This window comes from Apodemus sylvaticus, chromosome 11 (assembly GCF_947179515.1).
Source record: "Apodemus sylvaticus chromosome 11, mApoSyl1.1, whole genome shotgun sequence".
Lineage (NCBI taxonomy): Eukaryota > Metazoa > Chordata > Mammalia > Rodentia > Muridae > Apodemus > Apodemus sylvaticus.
In genome coordinates this window covers 33,987,911-34,008,285 of record NC_067482.1, presented here as the reverse complement: position 1 = coordinate 34,008,285, position 20,375 = coordinate 33,987,911, and the positions used below count along the sequence as shown (strand labels likewise).

At 41.8% G+C, this 20,375-nt stretch overlaps 1 protein-coding gene across 7 annotated transcripts in view; it reads right to left on the bottom strand.

The window, feature by feature from the left end:
* The window catches only part of Clock (clock circadian regulator), a 78,853-nt gene extending 61,651 nt beyond the window's left edge, over positions 1-17,202 (bottom strand). For 2 of the 7 annotated variants that reach the window (XM_052199296.1, XM_052199298.1), the window contains exons 1-2: positions 17,082-17,202; positions 15,856-15,934 (exon numbers count right to left, since the gene is read on the bottom strand). The gene's annotated coding sequence lies outside the window, so the exon portion shown is untranslated. Of the gene's footprint in view, positions 1-15,855; positions 15,935-16,038; positions 16,337-16,794; positions 16,941-17,081 lie in introns of those variants that run through there. The other 5 variants (XM_052199293.1, XM_052199295.1, XM_052199291.1 and 2 more) reach the window with 4 other exon arrangements.
* Between the last annotated feature and the right edge of the window lie 3,173 nt (positions 17,203-20,375).

The following is a 20,375-nucleotide window of genomic DNA, read 5'->3' as shown; positions in this document are numbered from 1 at the left end:
CATTTACACAATGGAATACTACTCAGCTATTAAAAACAATGACATCATGAAATTTGCAGGCAAATAGATGGAACTTGAAAATAACATCCTGAGTGAAGTAACTCAAATTCAGAAAGACACTCATGGTGTGTACTCACTTGTAAGTGGATGTTAGCTATAAAGTGCAGGATAACCATGCTACAGTCCACAGACCCAAAGAAGCTAAGTAACATGGAGGGACCAAGGGAGGGTGCTTGAATCTCACTCAGAAGGGGAATAAAATGGACACTGGGTGGAAAAAGGAGGATGGAGGGGAGTGGGGAAGGGGATCAGGTGTGGGAAAAGCAGAAGTGGGGGTGGGGTGGATAGGGCTGGGAGAAAGAACAGAAATCAGTTGTGGGGGGCATCTCTAGAGTATGCAGGAGACCTGGGACATGGGAGGCTCCAAGGAGTCTATGAGGATGACCCTAGCTGAGACTCCTAGCAGCTGGGGATATGGAAACCAAATGGCAACCTCCTGTAGCCAGGTAGGAAGTCCAGTGGAAAGAAGGGGGCACCAACTCACCCACAAAACCCTCGACCCCAAATCCATCCTGCCTAGAAAATTTGCAGGAATAAAGATGAAACAGATCGAGGGAATGGCCAACCAACGACTGGCCCAACTTGAGATCCGTCCCATGGCAGAGAGCCAACCCGACGCTGATAGCCATACTCTGCCACACTTGCAGACAGGAGTCTAGCATAACTGCCTTCTGAGAGTCTTCATCCAGCAGCTGATAGAAACAGATGCAGAGACCCAGCCAAACATCAGGCAGAGCTCAGAGTCTGTGGAAAGAGTTGGGGGAGGGGAGGACAGAGGGAGGCAGAGGGGTCAGGGACACCACAAGAATAGCTAGAATCAACTAACCTGGGCCTGTGGGGGCTCCCAGAGACTACACCACCAAACACAGGCTGGACCAAGACTCCAGATGTATAGCTTGGTCTTCATGCAGGTCTCTGACAATTGGAGCAGGGGCCGACTATAACTTTGCTGACTGCCACTGGATCCCCTTCCCCTAGGTGGACTGCTTTGTATGGCCTCCATGAGAGAGGATGCACTTAGTGTGCACCCTGCAATTTGGTGTGCCAGGGTAGGTTGGTAGCCATGGAGGGCTTCCTCTTCTTTGAGAAGAGATGGAGAGAGTACTGAGGGGAAAGGTTTGTGAAGGTGGAACTTGGAGGACAGGGGGGAAAGAAGGCTGTAGTCATTATACAAAGTTAATTTAAAGAAGAGTGGTAAAAAATAAATGATAGCATTTATTGGGTAAAAAAAGATTATGAAGGAAAAGCTACAGACTTGGAAACGAAACAAAACTGGTGGTGGGGTGCAATGTAAGTCATCTGGTAAGAGTGAGGGTTACCTCCTCAATACAGTCACAGGTTTGAAAACGTATGTTGAGTACAGAGGTCATACCATCAAACATAATTCCTGATGTAGACTGTGGTCAAAGAAGTCTGGAGCTGGCTTCAACTTTAAAGGAGGAAACCTGAGGCACAGATACCATGCTGATAACAAGAAAGGGTACAGTAACAAGATATAAAGTGGAAATGTCTCATTGTGTCATGTGATGCAGAAGACCTGTGAAAGGACACGTGATGTCTGGTGAGAGTGTAAGTAGGACTCTGCAGACAGATCAGAGCGTCTGCACTGCTTGACATGCAATGCTTCTCGGGTCTCACTTCTTCCCTGATCTTCACTTCACTGAGAGAGAAGCAAGGCAGAGAACTTTACCTGGTATTCCTGCTGGTTCTGGTTGTTCTGGCTGCTGCTGACTCTTGCTAATTCAACAGAGACCTGGCTGTTTCTACTGGATCTAACCACTGGTGCTGATTCATGTTTGGTGAACTGGACTTTTGATATCCTGACACTACTGAACTGGAATGCTGGTCTCCTGACAATGGAGACTGGAATCAGCCCAAAGAACTCCTTCTAAACACATTCACATCCCCTTGTCCTATTTACCATCTTTTCTCCCCTACCCTTGGACCGGGGGGGGGGGGGGGGGGGGGGGGGGGGGGCCGCGCTAGGAAGGGGGAGGGGGCTGAAGCATTTGAGAACCCTTATTAAAGTAGGTTTTGAGAAATTGAAGCCTAACAAGATATAACAGGAAAAGGAAAGGAAGACAAAAAAGGAGACAAAAGCAAAGTGGTAAGTAACACAGGTGGCTAAGTTAGGAGCTAGTCTGAGGGATCTAGTAGACCAGTTTTAGGCCTTGACTGTGGAGTGGGTATACAAATCTATACCATGATAGAGAAAACCATGAAAACACGTATGCTGTTTGGGATAAACATGGGAAAAGAGAAAGGGATAGAGTTTTTCAGACAGTGTCAAACAAGGGACAAAAAAGGTTTTCTTTATGGGATATTAAGAATTCTGAATATTTCTTGAGTTTTTCCTCTATAAGATGCTTAAGAGTTATAGACTGCTGGAGCCAGACTGTTGCACATTTATAATCCAGCACCTGGAAGGCTAAGCCAGGATAATAACAACTTCAACACCAGACAAAACAACAAACAAATAAAAGGAAAGGGTGGCTATACTCACTGTTTCAGACTTCAAAAAACTATACCAGTGCTATGGTCTAAATGTGTCCCCACAAAATTCTTCTGTGGAGGCTTAATCCCCACTGTGGCAGACAGTGTCACAGTGTGGGCCTCTGGGAGGTGAGTGGTGACTGGGATTAGTACCCTTACACAGAGTGCGAAGAAAGGAGCTCGGCTCTTCCTTTTCTTCATGTGAAAAGCAGCTCAGAGGATACCATCCTTGTAGCAGAAAACAAGTCAACAGACACTAAATCTGCCAACACACTTGGATATGCCAGCCATCCATAAATTACAAAACTTAAGATATTTTATAATTGTGTTGAAAGATATTAAGATAAAGACTAGGCTGGGGAGACCCTAGTGCTCGCCACGCAAGTATGAGGACCTGCATTGGAATCACCAGAAACCACATTCTGGTGACATAGAAGGCCAAGGGTCAGCTGGTCTAGAAGCAAACAAAAAAAACCTATCTAAACAAGATGTCTCAGCAAAGACCAACACCCACAGTTACTGTCTGACTTTCACATATGTGCCACATCAATGTGTATACCTACACACAGACACACACACACATACAGAGAGAGAGAGAGAGAGAGAGACAGAGACAGAGAGAGAGAGACAGAGACAGAGACAGAGACAGACAGAGAGAGAGAGAGAACTAAGAGAATCTGTTCCAGTGCTCTTGAAAGACACTGCATTGTCCCTGGTCATCAATGAGTAAACCTCTTATCAATGGACTTCTTTCCAAGTTTTTGTTCAGCTCAACATTTTTCAAAACATTCCTTTCCTACATCTGTTTCTTTGATTTCTCCTCATATTTATTATTTAAGTTTTACAAATCATTTTGTACCTAAGATAGTCTTCACAGAAGACTTGCAAGTCTCTTAGGCTGTGCAAAGCTCCTGATTATAGCTATTAAGCAGAAGGATATGAGAAGCAAATGGGGACAAATCTTGAGAACAGACGTCACAGTGCAACTCTCCTTCTTTGCTGGGGACCATGGCCGTCTTAGGCCATAGCCTGAGTGTGTGGTGGAGGATGCTACATCCTCTGCAAAGCAGAGGAGATGCTTCTCTAGGTTTACAAAAGGCTTCGGTGGGTCTCAGATTCTTAGGTCCTACCCTTTGCTCACCAGGGCCTTAACTGTCATAGAAGGACTCCTTGAGTCTCCTCTCCAATTCTGTTACAATAATAAACAGAGTCAGGACAACCTGCCTAGGACAAGCTTTCTGAAGCCAACTCAACCAATGTCTTCTGTAAAATCATTACAAAGGCCTCTGATTTTTTTTTTTAATTTTTTGGGGTTTTTTATTTTGATTTTTTTGAGACAGGGTTTTTCTGCATAGCCCTGTCTGTCTTGGAACTCACTCTGTAGACCAGGCTGGACTCGAACTCAGAAATCTGCCTGCCTCTGCCTCCCAAGTGCTGGGATTACAGGCGTGCACCACCACCGCCCAAGACCTCTGATATTAATGAGTGTATTTTAAACTAGCAATTGGCTAACTTAAGTCTGACTTTTTATTAAAGTCATAGAAGTTATCAAAAGGAACAAATATAAATTTTAAATTAAAAAATGTGTAAGTGTGTGTGACTGTATGTACATTTTTTTCTTATAAAGCTTTTATAAGTCTAATGAAACAAAAGGACACGATCCATAATATTAGGAGAGGGACGGGGGGGGGGGGAGCAGGTGGGTGCGAATGGGGGTTAAGGGGGTTACTGTTTTCATCTTTTAGAGTCAACTCACTGGCAAAGCCTGAGAGCTTTCATTCTTTTTTTTTTTTTTTAAAGATTTATTGATTTATTTTATGTATATGCGTACACTGTAACTGTCTTCAGACACACCAGAAAAGGGCATCAGATCCCATTGCAGATGGTTGTGAGCCACCATGTGGTGCTCTTAACCAATGTCAGCCATCTCTCCAGCTCAAAAACTTTCATTCTTAAAAAATAAGATAAAAACAAACCAGATGTAAATGTTATTGACTTGAGTCAAAAGCAAAAGGTAGAAAACTGAGGAGGAGATAGAAAAGGGATAAGATGAAGAAATGCAAAGAAGTCCCATTATTCTCCTCTTAAGAAACAGAGGACTTAAAATGCCATGTCTAGGCAATATGAGTATTCCATTATTACCGCACAGGCACCATTCAAAGAACTAAGTAGACTGTTACATGACAGCTGATGCTGACAACAGCAGAGAATGACACTATATGAAATGAAGTCTCACTTTCTTAGTAAGAGGTAAAAAGACAGACATAATTCAAAATATATCAAGAAATACAAGTAGATTACAACAAAGAAGACCCAAGTGCCACATCAATTCACTTCTAAGAATTATCTACCAGTCCTTCTCAAATTTTCAAGTCCCTGAAGAGAAGACACTTTAAAATGATTTTTAAAAAAATTCATTCTAGAAAATCAGAATTACCCTATCAGAACCAGACAAAAACATAAGAAAACCACAGGCCAATAAATTTATTAATATTAATGAAAAATTAACATGAATAACTGCACACACACATATATACACACACATAATTATAGGCTATATCCTATGGCTAGGAACTATTTTAGGAATTGAGTCTATGAATATATAAAACCAAGCCCCTCATGACTGGCACAATCCTTCAGTTTATCTTTGTAACTAGAAAAAGCTCACTAGTAACATCTCTAGGGAAAACACTCAAGGCTTTAACAAAAGGTAATATGTAGAGAAGACCTAAAGGCAAGAGAGATGAGCCCCTTTAATGCACAGGGAGAAGAATGGTAACAGTCAGAACGAAGTAAGCCCGTGTACCAGGTACTCCAATGATGCCTCACTGACTCATTGAATATGAAGCTATAATCAGTAAAGTGACTGTTTCAATGCTGGTAATCACAGTGGAGATTTCGCTTGGGCTAAATGTCAAACAATTACTTTTAGAGTTCTAAAAACCCATGTACTAATCCTTAGAGACACAAGAAAACAAAGCATCAAGTGTTTACTGAAAAAGAAGTTTGTAATGTGTCCTAAGTCCATTTAACAAGCACTAAATTTCTGTACTTTCAGTAAGCGCTCTGTGCTTGATTTAAGAATAATCACAAAGAGTTTAGATTACTTTTACTTTTCAAGGCAGTACATTCTCAAATTCCAAATAGGAGATCAAAGCAAAAGTTAATGGAGGTTAACAAAACAGAGCTGAAAACATAAATTAGTACAGCCATTGTAGAAAGCAGTATGGATAAACACTGACAATAACACTGACAATAATCCATCAATTACACAACTGTATATCAAAGAACTACAGACGTGTTGAAGAGAAATCTGTTTTTATGCTTGCTATATATCTATATGTTCCATATTAACCAATTAGTAGAAATAATTATATCCAAAAGCAGGTTAGACAGATTTTTAAAGGGATATGCACATATGCTAGACTACATCTCAGCTATAACAAAAGGAAGCCCTTTCATCTGTTAAAACAGAGGTGGTGCTGCATTTAGCCAAGCACAGAAAAACAAGTACTACATGATTGCACACTTACATGGAATCTACAAGAGTCGATTTCATAGTTCAGACTACACGAGTGGTTACCCAAAGCTTGGGGTAGGTTAATGAAACAGGAAGGGAGAAAATCTCCTTTATGGGGTACCAATTTACTGTTCAGATACAGAGAAGCACTGGGGTACTACAGTATTCATCACTACAAATAGCAATTATGTACTACTAATTCCAAAAGCTACAAAAAAGATCTCAAGTTTCCACACAAAGAAACAAAGATTGGTCCCTCTTTCCTTTCTGCCACTGCCATGCCATCCAGACAGAGGAAGACCCGGAAACTCCACGGCCGCATGGGTAAGCACCACGAGCACCCAGGAGGCCGCATCACCACAGGATCAACTTTGACAAACACCATCCAGGTTACTTTGGGAAAGTTGCTATGAGGCACTACCACTTGAAGAGGAACCAGAGCTTCTGCCCAACTGTCAACCTGGATAAATTGCGGACGTTGGTCAGCGAGCAGACTCGGGTCAATGCAGCAAAAGGTAAGATGGAGCTGCTCCCATCGTTGATGTTGTTTATGTATATACATATGTATATATACACACACACATATACACATATAATCTGATTTAAATACTATGTAATGTATATACATATTGGACATTACATTGTACCCCATTAATATGTATAACTCTAAGGTTTGAATATTAGTTAAAAAATGAATATATTAAAACTTATGTATATTGACTCTCAGCTATAAAAGGACTCAGCTGACTCAGTCTTCAATTGGCCTTCTTCCTCCCTATTCTAAAGGCAATCAATTTCAGGCAATCAATCTCACTGAACATTTGAATGGGACTAATGAGAGAAAAAGACTGAGTGTCAAATTTTACTTTAAATTTACACACACATGACTAACAGCTACTGCACTAACAGGGACAACTGCATGTATTACTACTTTTGTAGGACACTAGAGTTTTATTATCTAGTATGGTAGTCAACTTTTTTATATTTTCCCACAAATGTTCTGAAAATAAGCACCACAATGTGCTTATTCAAAGCAGTAGTAAGACTCTCCCCCATGCTGACCACAGGGGCTCACTTAGCTACCGTATGCAGCTCCGTGCTTGTTCATTTGATACAGCAGAATCTGACAGAAGCCCATAAAACCCTCCACTAACGTGCCTAAGAACTCTCCTTTGCCTCTTGAGTATTAATGCTTTATTATTTTTGGAGAAATGCTATTTATTAACTATAAATTTAAACAATTATGAAGTACAATCATGGTAACAGACCTGGGTAATTATTTAGGAAGTTTTTAATATCACTCTTTTCTACATACTTTATATAAAAATCAACTTGATTCAGACAGACTTAAATATAAAAACAAAACTCTTAAAAGTTCTGTGAAAAATATGAGATAAAGTAGTTCTTAACTCAAACACCAAAAAACATGAAGCATAAAAGAAAAAAAATCACCTGGCATGGGGTGAAGCTACGGTGTGCTTTTAATTTTAATCCCAGCACTCAGAAAGCGAAGGGAAGCAAGTCTTAGTAGGTTTGAGACCAGCCTGGTCTACTTAGCAAGTTCCAGACAAATGAGGGCTACAGACCCTGTCTCAAACAAACAAACAAACAAACACCCTACAACAACAACAAAAAAAAAAGAGAGAAAAAAAGTAAAACGAATTAATGAATCAAATATCATCAGTTAAAACTTTCTTCAAAACCACTGATAAATATAAAAAGGCAAGCAAGTCCATGGTTGGGATATAATATCTACAATTCTATTATCTAGCATCTGACAAAAAACTAATAGAATACATGTAAGCTATCGTTTAACCTCAATAATAAGCAAATAACATAATTTCTTTTAAATGGATAAAAATTTGGGCATATACTCCACAAAAAAAAAAAATCACACCAATGATACACAGTTAAAAATATATTCAATGTAATTAATTATAGAAATGCAAATGAAAGCCAGAACAAGATACCTAATCACACATATATATTAAAATGGCTAAAATGCATTCCTGAGTGTAGGCTACCAAAATCAGGAACAAAGGAAACTGCCAAAGATTAGTACAAGGACTTTTTAAAGCTGCACACCCACTTTAGAAAACAACTCATCAGTATCTTACAAAGTTAACCATACAGAAGCCGGGCGGTGGTGGTGCACACCTTTAATCCCAGCACTTGGGAGGCAGAGGCAGGCGGATTTCTGAGTTTGAGGCCAGCCTGGTCTACAGAGTGAGTTCCAGGACAGCCACACTACACAGAGAAACCCTGTCTCAAAAAAAAAAAAAAAAAAAAAAACAAAGCCAAAACAAACAAACAAACAAAGAAAAAACAAAACAGAAAGTCAACTATACAAATGCTATGAAACCTGACAATAACATTCTCAGGTATTTGCCCAAGTGAAATGAAAATATATGTGCACAAATTTCTGGCAGTTATAATAATCCTGCACTAGAAGCAACCAAATTTCTATCAACTTATTACTGGGTAGACACACTGTGTGCACACCCCACACAGCAAACACGATCAATTCAGCAATCAAAGAGGGCAGTGACAGGAGAGTGCTGGGAAAGGCAGGCCTAGAAGGCACACAGCCTGCTCCCTCCAACTCTGCATCACAGAAAAGGAAAACACACAAACAAAATAAACCAGTGGTTGCCAGAGAACAAAAAACTTTTGAGGGTAAAGAGAATTCTGTTTCTTGATTGGATGTCTATGTGTATACATTTATCACAACTCAGTGAATTTCAAGATGTATAAATTTCACTTCTAAAAACAATAAATTTTTAAGTATTATAACTAAAATCTAACAACATTAATATCTAAACACTAAGTAAAATAAAATGATTCCCCCAAATAAAGCTTTCCTGGCATTTTTTTTAATAGCAGGAATATGTTCATGCCTAATTACAAGAGAGAGAGAGAGAGAGAGAGAGAGAGAGAGAGAGAGAGAGAGAGAGAGAGAGAGCTTGCAGTAGACCACTGTGCTTTTTGAGAACTAGAAAAGGCAACGGAATTATAAAAACCATATTCACGAGACAGCAAGACTTCATACTACCCGAACTACACTTAACTAGGGCATTTTCCATTCTGGACTCAGACCAGAGGGTAAGCTTCAACCCACTCGTGCAGAACATGGATGAAGATCAGAGAAGCCAGGAGAGGGTGTTCATGCAGGGCTGGAGTATGGAAACTGTCAGCTTACAGGAATTCAGAGTTCTTAGCTTCTATTTCCTCTAGGAAATTTAAAACCATGTAGGGCCCAGGAAGTAGTGTGATCTATCTTCTTAGGAGGCTATGGCTGAAGGATGAGTACAACAATAACACAGCAATATCCTGTCTCTTAGCCTCCTCTTAGCTTAAGATGCTTGCTCCCATTTCCACCTGCCTGCCTGAAAAAAATGAGCATTCCGTTATGGTCTGGATACGATGTGCTACCAAAAGGCTGTGATGTGGAAGGCACGGTCCCTAGCTGGGGCTTCCAAACACAGGTCATCAGAACAGCAGAACTCTGACCTGATTGATGGATTATCTGATGGCATTATTGGAAATAAATTTTTAGAGGTCACTGGAGAGGACTATCATTGTTAGACCTCTCTGTCTGTCTTTGTTTTCCTTAGATGAGTAGTTCTGTTCTATCAAGCCCTCTCCACCAAGTTCTATTTCACCTCAGAACCTAAACAAAGGATCCAGCCAACCACTCACTGACAAGGCTGCTGAAACTGTGAGACAAAATCAGTCTTTCCTTAAGTTGTTTCATTCAGGTATTTTGTTATAGCAATGAAAAAGCTAACATGCTCTCTGGCAGAAAACCAGGATTGACATTCATTTTAAAATAATAAGGCATAAATAAAACAACAAACCAACTTGACCTAACTGGTATTTACAGAACACCTTACCCAACAACATTCTTTTCAAATACATGTAAGACGTTTACCAAGATCATATTTGGACCTATAAAACAAGTTTCAATTAATTTAAAACAATCATCGCACTGGAATTAGATTAACAGAAATATCTCTGGAAAACTCCCAAATATTTGGAAACTAACAAACTTCTCAATAATCTCAGATCACAGAGATACCAGAAGCCAGACACAGTTGTGTTTGTCTGAAGTCCCAGATACTCCTAAGAGTGATAAACAGCCCAGGGATTAGAGGCTAAGCTGGAAAAAGAAAAAAACACGTTGCCCTCAGCCCAGGGATTAGAGGCTAACCTGGGAAAAAAAAAAAAAAAAAGGAAGAAAAAAGAAAAAAGAAAAAAAACCTGCCCCCCAAATAGAAAAATCTAGAAGTCAACATTTAAGCAGTCAGAATTTCTAGTATGCTTACAATGAAAAAATCAAATGACTTCAGCTTCTAGCGTGAGAAGTTAGAGAAAACAAACTGTACCCAAGAAAGCAAGCAACAAGCAGAGAGAAGGAAGGAGGCTTTTAAAAATAGAAAAAGTACGCCAGGCAGTGGTGGTGCACACCTTTAATCCCAGCACTTGGGAGGCAGAGGCAGGTGGATTTCTGAGTTCGAGGCCAGCCTGGTCTACAAAGTGAGTTCTAGGATAGTCACAGCTACACAGAGAAACCCTGTCTTGAAGAAAAAAAAAAAAATAGAAAAAGTAGAAGAAATCAGTTAAACTAGAGGTTGGCTACGAGACTCCAGTAAATTAATGTCTAGCTAAGCTGCTAAGGAACAAAGAATCCTCAAATTAGTAGATCAGGAATGATTGAGCAGTGGTTCTCAATCTAGGGATCTCTACTCCTTTTGGAACCAAACAACCCTTTCACAGGGGTTGCCTAAGACCATTAGAAAACACAAATATTTACATTATAATTTATAACAGTAGCAAAATTAGTTATGAATAGCAATGAAAACAATTTTATGGTTAGGATCACCACCCCCAAGAACTGTATTAAAGGGTCACAGCATTAAAAAGGTTGAGAACCACTTTACAAGGATATTAAGACTCACTGTTTTTTCTACAGATACTAAAAGAATCAAACATACACACACACAAATTACAACCAACATTCTGACAGTGACTTCCTTGAAAAGCATAGCATAATCATACAGTCACATGGCCAACAACTAATAAAAAAACAAAGCCTAGCAGGCCAATAACCAGCCAGAGAGGCAGCTGGGCAGTAGAACATGGGAACCTAGTAGAACATAGGCCCTAGGTGTCATCCTCAGCACCACCAAGATCAAACTCCCAACTGATTTATGCTCAGGAAATGTAATATGAAGTACATTTCAAAGCAAAACATAAATTTAGAAAACATAATTTAAAAAAATCGTAGACTTTACTTAATTATTGATTGTTATTACTAATTGATTATACAGACTAGCATATTTTTTCCAACAAAAAAAAGCATAAACTCTATTGAATTTGGTTATCAACACAAATTTGCTATCATTCTACTTATATTCTATTCTTCTGAAGGCTATCAATTTTCAAGTTGTAATTCTCATCATCTTAAAAATTAAAAACTTTTGTGTTCAACAGTCATAATAGATAAATTATTCTGAAAACACGGAAGAGAATAAGCACATTAAAACAGAACACTACAGAGCAGCACTGACATGAACACATGCCAACGAGTTACAGGAAGAGACCTGCTTGCCCTGCAGTGGATGCTACAGGTCTGCACAATCATGGCTACAAGTGTGACAGCCTCACAGGCCCCAGAAGACTAACAATGGCTTTTCTGGGTGACAGGATTTTCAGTAGCATTTTAAATTCTTAATCTGTGCTTTTTGTTGTTGTTGATTCTGCTTTTCTCAAGTTTCTATACATTTATGGATGAGCTACATTTATAACTGAGAGTTGAAAATTAAGAAAGTAAGTCAACTACTTAAGATTAAACTATATTTTAATAGAAAGGATACATTCCTAGGCGGGCAAATGGCTTACTCTATAGGTACAACTTTATTTGTGCTTATTTCCTAAATACAAAAAACGTTTCGAGCCAGGGATGGCCTATACCTGTAATCCCAGCACCAGAGAGACTGGTGAAGGAGGACAGCGTGCCTGGAGACGAGTCTGAGCTTCACAGCAAGGTCTCTGTCTCAAGATAATCCAATACCATCACCAACAAGGGACGCAGGTTCTATTTTTATTTTCTACTATTTACAATAAAAATTTAAAAATTAATTATTAGATTAAATACAAACTCTTTTAAAATGCAGAGAATTTGGTAGGCATGGTGGCGTCTACCTTTGATTCTAGCACTCACAATATAAAAGTAAAAGTGATTTTGTCCAAAAAAATTATTTAAAATACAGAGCGTTTGTCATTGTTGTTGTTTAAGAAAAAAAAATCCTTTAGAGGCTGGAGAGATGGCTCAGTGGTTCAAAGCACTGGTCGCTCTTTCAGAGGACCCAAATTCAATTCGCAGTACTCACATGGCAACTTAAAACCATCTGTATCTCCAGTCCCAGGGTATCTGATATTCTTCTGACCTCCAAAAACTCCCACACACAGTACACAGACATACATGTAAGCAAAACATCCATATAAACAAAATAAAAATAAAATTTTAAATAGTCCTTTTAGAAAATTAAAAGCAATAATAAAAACTCACTACCAATGACTTCTCTTTGCAGAGTGATAGGACAAACTTAAAATAAGTAGAATTATTTCATGAATTATACAACTAAAGTGATAACTCATAATTAAAATTGTGAGAATAGATTGTTTGGGATTATTTAACATTTTCAGAGTAAATCATGCAGAAAACAGAATTTCTTTACTTAATTCATAGAAATTACATATGTCAGGGTTATTACAATGGTTGTAAAGCAACTTATAAATGCCATTATGTAATTAAGCCAATTAAGTATTAAACTGTTCTTACACTTAAAAGTGTTAGGTGAATAGTTTTTTACAATTGAGCTCAGAAAAGAAAACCTGCAGCTGCAGTTAGCTGAAGCACTGTCTACAAGGAAAGGACACTCCGAAGAGAAGCCTCATGCATCTGCAAGTAATGAAAGAGTCACAGAAACAGCTCTGCTAGAAAATGTGAAACTTTTACAAATAATTTGCTCCCTACAATGTTTTATTAAAACATTCAGAGGAAATAAAGAGTTTCGCTGACATAGCAGAGCAGTAAAGCCAAGGAGAGGAAGCATTTCATGTGGTGCTGAGGAGACAGTGAGAAAGGAAGGAACCACCCTCTTCTTTTAGTAACAATACCTGTCTGACATGTCTGAGTATCACTGACAAATTACACTTACTTCCATATTTCTAACAATCCTGAAATCAACACATAATTGGTTTATAATGATCAACTAGAGAGGCTATTCCCAGTGGGGAAAGCATAACTATCCACAGCGACAGCTTCATCTGAGATGCCTGCTATAAGGTTCCGGGGGCTCCTTCTTGAGATGCCAGCCTGAGCTTTCTGGTTCTTCTGTTCTCTCCTTTTTTAACTAGTTACAAGGCTGAGATTCACTCTCAGGTACCCGTACTTGAAATCCTACAATTTAGGTCCTTAAGAGTCCTATATAAAAATGTTAAAACCTGGATTTCTGAGTTCGAGGCCAGCTTGGTCTACAGAGTGAGTTCCAGGACAGCCAGGGCTACACAGAGAAACCCTGTCTTGAAAACCCAAAACCAAACCAAACAAACAAACAAGCAAACCCTAAGTCTCTAGGCTGAATTCACATCAGTTTGAACTCCCTCCAAACTATAAATGTGTACATATCAACTAGCCCTTCAACAGCTGTAGAGGTAGAGGGGTAGAGAGGTTATGTCCTAAGATTCATATCACATGTTAAAACTTTAACATAAAACTTTATATGTTAAAGGACATAATCCAAGTCCTTCCTATCCTTGGGGTACAGTTTACAGTACAGGCAAAAAGAACAATCACTCACGAACTCAAGCATAACGCTAGCACCAAAAGGTTGAGCTAGACAGGAGGATCTCTACCTCCACCGTGGACCAGTCTGAACTATATGCTAATAAGACTTCCCAACACAATACCCACCCACCCACCCCCCAAAAACCCCTACCATTAAAAAAAATTAAGGCTAAAGTAGACATATTTATAAATTCACAGAAAAAGGTACTGAAAGCTACACGTCCAACTGTTAATAGTTATTTCTGGAGAAAGACATGGGCTAGAAATAGAAATGTATATTCAGTGTTGTGACAAATACCTATAATCCTAGTACTCAGAAAGCTGAGACAGGAGGATTATCATGAGTTCAAGGCCAGTCTAGACTGGGTTACTACAGTAGGAGATTCTATCTCAACAAAAACAGAGACCGGCCGTCACTTACAGGATTCATCTGTCAAAAAGATTGGAGAAGAGCTACATACATGACAGTCAAGTGAAAACTAAATGCCATTTTGCATTTGCAGTCACTAGAGTGACTATCATATCTTATCAGAACAGAAGCAACACACGCATCTGGTCTACAAAATAAAAAATACTAGTGAGTACACGCCGCCTCTGCAACTAGCTGCCTTAGAATACTACTGTCACTAGAGGGAGTTTTTGAGTATTCCCTCCCTAAAACTGCATCCACTCTCATACTACAAACACCCTTCCAACCTTAGCCTTGCTGCCACAGTTACGCCTGCTAGCAGAACTAGAAACATCATTAATATATGTTTATACAATCTGTTATCATAAATTGTCTAGTTTCTTACATTTAATTCTGAATTTTGTTTTTCTTAAGAAATAATCACATATATAATACATGTACATATTATACATCACTCACACACATATGTTCACACACTCATATATACACTAAGACAGACACAGACACACACACTCACACACACACACACATACATTTACATTTCACTGGGGTTCATATCTGACCTCCTTAAGAAAAATAATAGCTTCCCACCAGAAAAGCACTCTAAACTAAACAAACTGGCTTATTATCACTGTAAACAGAATGTGCAAACTTTGAGGTAAGGATTGACAAAAGGAAAAATTTTATAAAACTACAGTTTTTAAAAATATAAAAGGCAGACACTACACTACCAAAGCAGCACAATCCAACTTTACCGCCAAATGCAGTTATCAAGTGTCAGCAAGTCAATTTTAACAGTTTTGAATTTGCCTGTGGCTTCAGCATTGTAAAATATAAACAACAATCAAGTTCACCCTAAACTTTTCTCCAGTTTATTTTTCAAATATTGAGAAAAAATACTGAGAATGATCAAAATCCCCTACAAAATATGAGTATGAATCCATAAAATTGAAAAATAAGACTATAAGCACATAAAGCATTTTATTTTCCACCCTTTCCCTCAGGTCACTTCTCCCTTTCCCATAATTATTAGATTTCTAGTATTATTCTAGGACTTCCTTATACTGAAGACCAACACAGGCTTTATGTAGTCTCTCTCTCTCTCTCTCTCTCTCTCTCTCTATATATATATATATATATATATATATATATATACACACACATACATACACACAAGTATGGACACATAGAAAATTAGTTACTACACTCTCTCTTAAAGCATACAACAGCACACAATTCAGCTTTTTTTCACTGTATGACAATTTTTGTGTTCTTTTTTCCCAGGTGATCATGCTAGTCCTTCAAGCTAACAAAATGGCACTAAATTACTTGGCACATAGTTTCTTTCTCCTAAGATTTTAAAACAAACCAGATTTGAAGTGTTCCACGGGATTCAGAGACAGCCATGAATTAAGTTATATCCTATTCATTTCTTTTCAATCAGATATGAAGAGGGATGGTCTGCAATCTTTCTTCTTTAATAGCTTTTAAAGCTACAACAATGCAATCAAGGGAAATTACCTTTCAGGTGATTTCGGGGATCGGTGCCCTAGTCAAATCAACAATGCCTGTAAAAGTTTCTTCTTGTGCTTTTCTTTCACTGCAATAGAAAACACCGGAGTTTGTTGTTGCTGTTGTTTTTAAAGCGTCTAGAAAGCCTTTTAGTTGTGTGTGGTTCAGTATTGTAATGTCAAAACACACGACCTGATCTGTCATCTGTCAGGTCAGAGGCCAAAGCTCTTCCTTCATCTTTCAGGATTCTGCTGACTACCTCGAACTTCCACAGCGGCAGAAAACACCCACGGAGATATAAACTTCGTGGAGCTACTACCGGTACCGGGAGAGCCAAGACCACATCCCGGGACGGCCAGCCCCACAGGCAGAGCGCGGCCCACGCGGCTCAAGTCGGACGCCCGGGGCCCAGCGCAGACCGCAGACCGAGCCCCGGAACCACGACCACTAACGGAACCAGCGCTGGGCGGCGGCGGAGGCCGCTCGGACCGCGGATCGCGGCGCGCGCCGGCCGCCGAGAGGGCGGGGGCTCCGCGGAGGAGCTGGCCGCCCCAGCGCCCCATTGGGCGCCGCTCCAAACGTGCCCGAGTGGTGACAGGAATAAAGTGGGTCACAAGGCCTAGCGGGTCCCGGGCGCGAGCGCTCTCGGCGGACGATTCGGCCTGCCCCGCGCTGCCCCGTGCCTAGTCTCTAGCGCGATGTGGCCCCGGTTTCCCCGGGCCGCGGGGCCCACCGCGCCCCCCTGCCCCGCAGGTAACCCCGGCGGCCCCGGGACACTTGGCGCAGGCCCGGCTGAGCGCGACTCCCTGGAGCTCCGCGCTCTACGCGTCTACCTCTCCCGACCTCCGGCCGCAGCTCCCGCCTCCCGGCCTGGCCGCCACCCCCCCTCAACCCGGCCCCCGGCCCCCGGCCCCACACACTGCCCCCCGCGCCCTCCCGCGTCCTCACCGTGCCTGAGGCTTCGGCTTCCTCCCTCCCCCGCCCGGGACTCAGCCCGCGGCGACTCTCGACTGTCAAGCAGCGATAGCCAGGAAACGCCACGGCTCCGGGAGCCAGCAGCACCCGGGGCGGCGAGTGCGCGCCCCCGACCCACCCCTCAAAATTCACCGCTACTGCCGCGCTCCTCCCCCTCCCGGCCTTCCCCTCCTCCACTGGCTGCGGGAGCACGCATGCGCCACCCAGGCCAGTTGCCAGCCGCGCGTCCGGCCGAGGCCCACCCGGTGGAGCGCACTCACCGGGAGCGCGCGCGCGGCGGCGGCCAGATTTCCTTCGCGCTCTCGCTGTCCCGGGTTTCCTCTCTCCAGCCGGTAGCCGCCAGCCGAATCCGTGATTGCGCTCCCTCCAGGCGCATGCGTCGTGGGCGCGGGGCTCCGCGGCCGGCTGGGCTCTTCACTCGCCCCTCCCCTCGCGGCCGTCTTCCCCAGCGCGCCGGGCGCGCATGCGACTTTCCCCGTTAGGCAGACCCAAGCCGCGGCGCGCGGCGCTACGCCTGGGGATCCCGGGCAGCCGAGGAAACCCCACTCCCGCAGGCCGGCGTGAGCTCGCTCCACGGCCGCAGAGGGAAGCCGGGATGCCCCGAGGCCCCCTTCCCAGCGCAGGCCGGGAGGCGGGGCCTAGCGGAGGGTGCGGCCGCCCGCAGCGGCTTGGGCGGCTCGCTAGGCTCGCGCTGCTCGCGGTTCCCCGGGATACCGTGCTCCGAACCAGTAGGAGCCGCTGGCTGGAGTGGTGTCTGTCCCTGGGAAAGCAAAGAGCTTGGCCTACACCAAGTTAGACTTCTCCAGCCCAACGCTGGGTTTCCTCTCCTGGAAGTGCGCGGGCGGCCTGGGACTCGGTTTCCTGGCTCCTAGAGACATGCTAGGCTGGCTGCTCACCAGAGATGGGCCTGGGCGACCCAAGTGACCTCCGCTGTAGCCCGGGAAGCAAAAGTCTGGATGCGTTTGCTCCTTTTATGAAAAGGCAGGAGACACTGCAAAAGATGAGCACAGCGCTAGGGTTGAACCAGGACCCTAGTTTACACTGGTTTCTTAGCTACTACGCCCGAATTACTGGGAAAGAAGCCTGTAGAGTCCTAATTCATTGCAATTTTCTTTTAAAAATCAACTCGCACAGCAAACAGAAGGCAATAAATGAACCTATACTCGTTAGCTCCAAAAAAATCCTCTCTCCAAGGTAATGTCTGTCTCAGTAGGAATTAAATTCTTGGTGTATTTTCAGAAAAAAAAAAAACTTCAAAACTAGGGAAATTAGCTGTGTTCTCCTCAGCAATGTGAACTCGGAGGAAGGAGAAATCTCAAATTTCTGGCTATTCCTGCCTATGTAGCCAGAACCCTGTCTGGAGAACTTTTCCTTGGCAATCTTTGTTCCGTTTCGCCATCGAAAGGCTCTTAATGCATCTGCTTCTCGGGTTCATGTCCTTTGAACTTACCCATTCTCCACTCAGTCCTTGTGGTCCAGGCAGGACACTGTGGAGGAGGAAACCTTAGGTTGTCTGTCTCAGGATGGCAATCACTGCCAAGAAGACTGTTTTCCAATGAACTTGATTCTGGAAAAAAAAAAAAAATCTTTTCTTGTGTGACTAATGAGAGCAGAAAACAGATTAAAACATGGTGATGTAGCCCAAATGCATGAGCGCTGAAATCGATATGGGCTAGATTCCTTTGGAAATTTCAGTTAAAGTAATCAATAAATTCCTGAATGTGTTTGTTTTATTGCTTAAAACCAATAAGAGCTTTTCTGCCACCTACAAGTAAGCGTCTTGATCACTGGTAGGTAGTAAAAAAGAGGGCGTGAGGTAAGGTTAATAAGGCTGGTAAATAGGTTGCAGCCAAATGAATTTGAATGCTTTTCCTGGGTCGAATCTTTTGGTTTTATTTAGTCTCTTTTTCTGTTATAGCTCCTCTAGTATACACACACACACACACACACACACATATATGCATTTCTTCAAAATGACCTTTGCTCCCTTTAATGGTTTCATTGTCCTCTTAGTCACCTGTGACTCCTCCCTCCCTCACATTCTCTGTTTAATTATTTACCAAGACCTGTTGATAATCCCTTGATTTTCTGCTCAGTCCTCTGTCACTGTTGGACTATTTCCCACGGTCCAGTTTACAACTTTTCCCCCATTAATAAAAAGGTTTTTTTTGTTTTTCACTTCCGAACTTCAACACTATGTTTCCAGCAAATAAAAATTTTGCCTCATAGTTTCATAAATCCTGAATCTAGGTTCCCAGTTCTAAACCACTGCCTTAAACTCTGTGTGCCTTGCTGTCATTCAAACTAAGTGTTTCCGGTTCTCTTTTCAACTGTCTTTTCATCAAGCTATTCATCTGTAAAATGATGTAACTTCAACTTATTCATCTGTAAAAAACAAATATAAACTGCAGATAATAGTCTCAGTTCATAGGGCAGTTGAGAGGCGCTGGGTAAGGATACTACCTGCTCTGTAAATCCCATCTCAAGCATTGGCCACTTTCAGTTTTGAAATTAAAATATGATTACATCATTGCCCCCTTCCCTTTCCTCCCTCCAGTCCTTCTCAGTCATTCACCTTGCTCTCCCCCCAAACTCGCGGCTTCTATTTCTCTAACTGGCGCATGTGTATTCCCAAATACTACACACAACCCACTTAGTTTGTATAATGTCATACTGGATAACCAATTTAAGGGCTCTTCTCTGGGGAAGACTTTCCCCCAGTTTTAGCATTCCTCAGTTGCCTGCAGTTTTGCATCAAAGGTTTACCCTTCCACGTTAGCGTGTCTCCTTGGTGTCTTGCCTTACTTAGCCATACTGTTGAGACTTCATGGGTGGGGCTTCTCTGACAGTTGTGGAGGACACAGTGTCACAGCAAACACTCCTGGTTTTATTGTATTTCTATTTGAGTTGGAAGATCCAGACATGCAAAATAGTACTGCCAAGGTTTTTACAATTCCATGGCTCTATTATTCAGATTCTTTCTGGTCCTTTTAAAATAGAGGGAATTTCAGTAATGTATGTAGCATTAAGGAATTCATAGTCAAAAGTATAGGCTTAAAATGTTAGTAATTACCTTAAGCTGAGGGACACTGAAAGTCAACAGATTTACCCATATCTCAAGTATGCCCCTTAAAACAAGAATATTTTGCTATTGTGAGTGGTTAATAGTGGTGTACACTTGTAATTCTAGCAGGACCCCGTCTTTTAAAAAAAGGACGTGTGAGAGCAGTTATGGTGTTCCTTCTAAAACTCACATTTTCAGTTCATCCGAGGGCTCAATCATGGCCACAATGCCTTGTTTGATCCACCCCATGCCTGCCCTCCAACCTCACAGCCTGCCATTGAGTCCTGTGACATTCCAGAAACATCTTTCCAATCCCTTGCTAACCTCTGCCTACATCAGGCAGAGGCATGCTGTGAACCTTTACCCAGTGCTCCTGTACCTGTTCTTAAGCCTGCCTCCTCGACTTTCAAGTGTCAAAAGATCTTGCATATATTTGTTCAATGTTCTGTGTTTTTAACCATTTCCCCTACTATCAGATGATACACTATTT